Source organism: Symphalangus syndactylus, chromosome 5 (genome assembly GCF_028878055.3).
Source record: "Symphalangus syndactylus isolate Jambi chromosome 5, NHGRI_mSymSyn1-v2.1_pri, whole genome shotgun sequence".
NCBI classification, from domain to species: Eukaryota; Metazoa; Chordata; class Mammalia; order Primates; family Hylobatidae; genus Symphalangus; species Symphalangus syndactylus.
The window spans coordinates 4,778,077-4,785,447 of NC_072427.2; the positions used below are offsets into that span (position 1 = coordinate 4,778,077).

General features: G+C 38.5%; 1 pseudogene; it reads right to left on the reverse strand.

Annotated features, from left to right (window-relative positions):
• Nucleotides 1–5,905: 5,905 nt before the first annotated feature.
• LOC129481972 (olfactory receptor 4F15-like) lies at nt 5,906–7,371 on the reverse strand (annotated as a pseudogene).

Below are 7,371 nucleotides of genomic sequence, written 5' to 3' on the forward strand. Positions count from 1 at the left end.
CCTAATACTCTAGAGAGAACAGTGGGAAGAAGAATCTCGGAAAAAATTAAAATTCTGCTTATCAAGCAGGGCAGAGAAATGAGACTGGGAAGAATATTGTGTAAGTGTGACACATTTGTATTCAGCAGGTCTTGCAGCCTGGTGTTTTGAATGTCTTAATTTAATTTTTTTAACTTGATTCCAATGTGCGTCTGGTGATTAGCGTGTGATGTCATTATTCCAGTGTGCACCTGTTGATTAGCATGTGATGTCATTTATTAAAATATTGAATGCCAAGCAAATATTTTACTTACTCCAAATACTATTATCTTTCCTAGCCAAGGGTTATGTCTACAAAATGAATGTGCCAATATGAGGAAGGTTTTACTTACAAATATCTTAATTTAAATGCCCATGAAGAAAGCATACCAATAGCTGTTGATTTTAGATCTTGCATATTCCACCTACTGGTGCCTTATACAGCACAGATGCATGGTTAGTGTCTGCTATTACATATGGCATCTATGTTTATTAATTGTGGCCATAAGAAATCATTAGGGATTCAGAAAAAGCTTATTTCCCAATTAGTTCACTTGCCAATTGGCTCACTTAATAAGAGAGCATTCTATTATAACCAAAGCAAATTCACAGAAAGTTTGTCTATTCTTTCAAAATGTATGCTGAATTCATCAACTTTTGTTTTCTTTTTATGGTTTGCTGATACCCTTTTGTTGTTGTTGTTTACAAACAGTAACTAAAATTTCATATACATTTTTCCATATGTTGCCTCACTATATTATCTTTTGTCCTGCTTTTTTCAACTTTTACTTTAAAATAAAGGGGGACATATGCAGTTTGTTACATAGGTATATTGCATGGTGCTGAGGTTTGGAGTATAAATTAATCCATCACCCAGGAGGTAAGCATCTACCCAATAGGTTTTTTTCAGCCCTTGCCCTGTTCTCTCCATCCCCACTCTTGCATTCTTCAGTGGCTATGGTGTGTGTGTGTGTGTGTGTGTGTGTGTGTGTGTGTGTGTGTGTGACAGAGACTCACTCTGTCACCCAGGCTGTAGTGTAATGGCACAATCTCGGCTCACTGAACCTCCGCCTCCCAGGTTCAAGCAATTTTCCTGCCTCTGCCTCCTGAGTAGCTGGAGTTACAGGTATGCACCACTAGGCCTGGCTAATTTTTGTATTTTTAGTAAAGAGGTTTCACCATGTTGGCCAGGCTGGTCTTGAATTCTTGACCTCCACCTGCCTTGGCCTCTGAAAGTGCCGGGATTACAGGCATGAGCTACCTCACCCAACTTCATTGTTCCCATTTTTATAACCATGTGTACCCAATGTTTAGCTCCCACTCACAAGTGAGAACATGTGATATTTCATTTTCTGTTTCTGCAGTCATTCACTTAGGATAATGGCTTCTGGCTGCATTCATGTTGCTGCAAAGAACATGATTTTGTCTTTTTATGGCTTCATAGTATCCCATGGTGTACATTTACCACATTTTCTTCAGCCAATCCACTGTTGATGTCACTGGGCATCAACATATTTTTAAGTCATCACGTTCACACCAATTTGTTATGACAGCCTTAGGAAACTAATACAGAGATTAATCTATCATTAGAAGTAAAGTGGATTCAAGAAAGAGATTATATTCATTTGTTTTATGTTTTTAAGCTTAGAAGAGACGTGGCCATGTTTGAATACTGACATAAAGAAACCAAGAGAAAGGATGGCTTAGAAATATAGGAGGGAGAGGGAGTAACTGAAAGAGCAAAGGCCCTGAGGAGGTGGCAGAGGATGAGATCTATAACTCAACCACAGAAAGGGCCCTGCATCTTGGGGGTCCTGACTTCACCTAACCAATCATATTCTCCCTCCTGGACATTTGAAATTTGGGGTTCATAAATGCTGGTCAGCCTCTGCTGGTCCCTTAAACTAAAGTGATGTAGCTACAGGGATGGGGCACAGAAAGAAATACAAATGAGAGGCCCGCGACCTCAGAGCATTGGAAGAAATAGCGGGTTTAGTTCCTTCTCCTTCTCCCATTCATGGTGCAGTTCCTGGTGGTTCTGCTCTAGAATTCCACCAAATACTTCTGTGTGATGATAAGTCTCCTCTTCTCATATCTGTTACTTGCAACAAGAAGCTGTGACTAAGAAACTGACAGAATTTGTTTGAACGCCAAATCGATCACTTTCTAGGTGTGTGACTTCTAGGCTGAGGCATTCTCATTTATGAAGCAGGGATAGCAAAACCTACCTCATGTGTTTATGAGTTTTTAATGAGAATACATATGAAGGCCCTGAAGTATAGTAGATATTTGGTTGCTGTTAGTTCCCTTGCCCATTCCCTAGGGGTAACTTGACGAAAACAGAAAGCTCTGCCCAAATAGCTTATTTGATAGTTTATTGTGATAAGCACTTAGAAATGGATACTAAAGAAAATCTCACCACCAAAAATGGTTGTAAAGTATAGAGAAGCTTTAAGCTCCTTTGGAAATCTGGGAATACATAAGGCATAACAAAAACTGAGGCATAATACAAGAGGACCTTTCCATACAAGGCTGCCAAATCACTGTGTCTTCCCCAAGGTCTCTGCCAATCATCCCTATCTCTGTTTCTGTCCCCTACCCCATCTCCAGACAGTTAAAAAATAAAAGCTCACCCAGTAACCTATCATAGATAGTCTATAAAGGTATCCTAGATTCTGTTTATTTAACCTAAGACACAGTTCTTAAATTGTACTTTCCATAAGAAGCAACGTTATGATTCTAGCACTGGAGTTGGAACAGAATAACTTCATCCTCAGATTAGGAGTAGTACACAAGGTCTTCGAAGTTACACAAGGTCTTTAAAATTACCCAATGGCAGGATTCATGCAGTTGACATCACCACAGATCTGGTTTTGCTGCTGCAAACAGGCTGACCTTAGCACAGGATGACTGTGTCTCGGATCCTGCTCTACATATAGCACCTAAAAGCTGTAAGAGGGAAACTTTAGGAAAAATGATAGGAAATCATTTTACCTCTCCAGATTCTCTTTTCTAAGTGAGGGCATAACAATGACTGCCCCATATAATTTTTATGTATACATTAGATAGTGCCTGGCACACAGCACTTAATAAATGGTAGCTGGAAGGAGGAGTGAAGCCCTACTGGTTAAATATACTAGCTAAGGAGGAAGGTTTTATATACACCAGAAAGAGCTATGCTTGAAGCTTAGTGTTTTTTTCTTCAAGCTCTTGTTGGAGTACTTTGGACATGTCTAATGGTGTAGAATCAAGAAGCAGTGTATCATTTGTTCAGTCATTTCCAGTTGTCAATTAGACAGTCATTAAAATTGGCTTATCCTCTGCCTGGACTAATGCAAACTCTCTTGTTCCATGAGAGTGAAGGAACCATATGAGGTGTTCCTGAGGCTTCATTCTTTTCCTGCAACAAAATTACTCTATCATGGATTAAGTATCTCCAAAGCACAAACGGTGCATTGTCTTTTACTTATGCAAAATTGTGTTTGAATGTGATAAAGTTATGAAATTATTTTAGTACCTAAGCTGCTTCTGAATCTTAACTCCTTTGAATAGCAAATATATGGATATTTTAATGATACATTTAAATGACAGAACACAAATCTTGAATAGCATTATATTTTATTGAGTTGATGCATATTTTATGCTACCATTTTACGCTATTAAGTATAGAAAGGAAAAATGTGTTCAGATTTTTGAAGTTCAGGAGAGAGGGTCTTTGAACCATCTTGGGAGGTAGCGGAGTGTGGTCATTAGGAGCAAGGATGTTGCAGCAGGAGCTGCTTGAATGTTTGTCCCAGCTCTACTGCTTACCGGCTGTGTCCCCCTGTGATTGTTACTGAATCTTTCTGTGCATTAGTTACCTCATCTGTAAAAGAAGAATGAGAATATTACCTACCCAGTTGCTGTTAAAATTAAATGAGTTAAGGTATGTAAACAACTTAGGGTAGTACCTGGCACATCGTAAGTGTTCAATTAGACAACCCTTGGTCAACAGTTAATTTTACTAAAAAGAAACATCTCTCACTTGGTTAAGTTAATGTCTTAGCATATATTTGTCCTAACAAATGTTTTACAAGGGAATTAACAGTTTTAAAGAAGTTCAAAATTTTAAAAAGAAGAAAAGTGAATATAAAAGAGTAAAATAACTTCCTAAAGGAATCTTGAAATATGTCAATGCTTTAAGAAGATGGATTCATTACAAGGTTCTACCAAAAATCACTAACTTACAGGGATATATGAGTATATATGTGACATTTTAAAGAATCTTTAAAGTAAGTAGGTATTAGTGTAATATCATCATAGTTATTCATTTATAAATCAAAAAGTGTGTTTATAGAACAGAAAGACTTTGTCTGTGTCTTATATTATTTTGGGGTCCCAAAAGTTCTAAAGTTCCCAATATTTCATTCAAGGAAACCATGATCCTCTAATACAAACAAAAAAGGAGTAATATTCATGCCTGAAATTCTTGAAGCTTATTTAAGATAACTAATAGATTTGGTAGCAATAAGAAAAGTGATGGCAGGCTGGGCACAATGGCTCATGTCTGTAATCCCAGCACTTTGGGAGGTGGAGGTGGGAGGGTAGCTTGAGCCCAGGAGTTTAAGATCAGCTTGGGCAACATAGTGATACCTCATCTCTACAAAAAATCAAAAAATTAGCTCGGTGTGGTGGCACATGCCTGCTGTCCCAGCTACTTTGGAGGCTGAGGTGGGAGAATCACTTGAGTCTGGGAGATTGAGTCGTGATCGCCACTGCACTCCAGCCTGGGTGACAGAGCAAGACCCTGTCTCACAAAAGAAAAGAAAGGTGATGGCAATGCTCTCTAGAGTGTTCAGCAGAGTAGAAAAGCAATATAGACAGAGGAATACTATTTAATTGTGGATTTTTTTTTAGTAAGTGACACAAATAAAAGCCATGGATGAGACCAGACATGAGTGATGATATAATCATGCATTTTGTAAAATAACCACAACCTGGTTCAAGAAATTTCTTGTTGGGCCGCAAATAAAGAAGGAACTTGGAAACAACAAATAACCATATGAAATCAGTGACAATGAAAAGAGTGCCATGCTCACTAGCTGGGTGATGGGATCAATTGTACCACACACCTCAGCTTCACGCAATATACCCATGTAACAAACATGCAAATGTACCACTGTATCTAAAATAAAAGTTGAAATTTAAAAAAAGAAAGAATAAAGAACTCTCTTCTGCTCACTGGTGTCAGAAATAAAAAGGCAGTAGAAGGGCAGAGGTACAGTTTGTTAGTGGAAAGCTCAAGAATCTAAATCAATAAGTGGGCTTAATTTTTTTAATCTAAAAGTGAGGAAACCAAATTCTCATTCCAAATCTATCATCTAACATCTGTGTCTGAATATAATCATCTATAAAATAATAGGTTGGAACAAATGAACTCTCAAATTCCAGTTCTAAATTTCCATACTTCTGTTATACAATCAACAGTTCTCTAAGTAGCCAAAGGATACAGGAAGCAAGCAGATACTAAAGCAAGAGTGAGGGAAATGAAAGCAATTAGGCATTATGACAGTTTGGTAGGTAGTTTGAGAAAAGGACATTAAGCAATTCAAAACAGGGAAAGTATAACAGTGAAGAGGAATAATACACTAACTTCCAACACTGAATTATTGAACATTCTCTGTTTGGCAACTTTTGACAGAGAAGATTAATGAAAGTGGGAAATTCGGTGAAAAATAGCTTAGGTTTGAAACACTTCACATAGTAATTATAAAGAGAATAAGCAGACAGTATGTCTTAACTTATAAAAAATATTATGGAGGTAAAAATACACACTGCACAGAGTTACCCTGAATATTAAACGATTTATATTAAACCAGCATAGGGTCTGAAACACAGACGCCTCCAATGTTAGCTCCCTTTATCATTATTGATTGGCGTACTAGAGATACACAATAACGTGGTAAATGCCTAAATGTAACCTAGTACACAAAAGTAATTGAGACATAAATTTCGATGACCTTATTTTTTCCATTGTCTTCGAGTGTGGAGCTACATTTTTGTTTGTCTTTAGCATAGCTAGGACTTCTTCCTGTAACTTACAAGTTGATGGCAAAGTTTCTTCATTGCTGCCTTCATCTCCTTGTTCCTGAATGTATAGATGACTGGATTCAGAAAAGGAGTGAGAACTGCATCAAAGATAGCAAGAAATTTGTCCAAATGTGATGAGGGGAAGGGCCAGATGTAGAAGAAAATTAATGGTCCAAAAAATAAAACAACCACAGTGACATGGGCTGACAAAGTAGAGAGGGCCTTGGATAAACCACCTGAAGAGTGCTTCTGAACAGTGACCAGAATGAAGATGTAAGAAATAATTAATATGGAGAAAGGCCCCACAAAGATGAGTCCACTGTTGGCTGTGACCATGAACTCCAGTCTACTGGTCTGTACAAGCAAGTTTAATGAGCTGAGGGAGATCACAGTAAAAGTTGTCCAATACATTATGGCCACAGAAGGGCAAGTCTATGACAAAAGCCAGTTGGGCCACTGAGTGAATGAAGCCAAGGATCCAGGCAGCAGCCAAAATTAAAATGCACATTCATGGGTTCATGATGGTCAGGTAGTGGAGGGGCTTACATATGGCCACATATCGGTCAAAGGCCATGGCTATGAGCAGCACCATCTCTGTGCCCCCAACAGCATGAATAAAGAAGATCTGAGTTATACAGCCCCCAAAAGAGATGGCTGTGCTTTTTCTAAAAGGGTCACAAATCATTTTGGGGGCTGCAATAGAGCAAACTCCTAGGTCAAGAAAAGAGAGATTGGCCAGCAGGAAATACATAGGGGAGTGTAAGTTAGAGTCAGAAGTTACAGAGAACACAAGGAGGAGGTTTTCCACCAGACTTGCCATGTAGAACACAGAAGAAAAGACGGAAAGAAGAAGCTGGATCACCCATGAGTTAGAGAGTCCCAGAACACAAACTCAGACACCACAGAGAGGTTGGCTCCATCCATTGCCTCTGTGAGCAGAGCGGACTCTCACATTACCTGAAAAGGAGAGTAAAGAGAAAGTCAAACTTTGTGGGGAGTCTCTGATTGCATGAGTTTCAAACTGCAAGGAAAAAATATTGCTTTAACTCAAAAAGCCAAAACATCTCTATGTAACTCCCTTAAACTGTAGTTGCAGAAAACAGGCAGTAACTCATTGTCACAAAGCACTGCTTCTGATTCCCTAGACTCCCTAACAATCTCCATGTTTTGATAAAAGAAGATCAGGCTAAAACAAACGCTAAATGCACTGGAATAACATGAGGGGAAAAAAGAGGACACGAAGATGAACTCATTGATTTCTCCCTCACAGTTTGTTATTCCTGG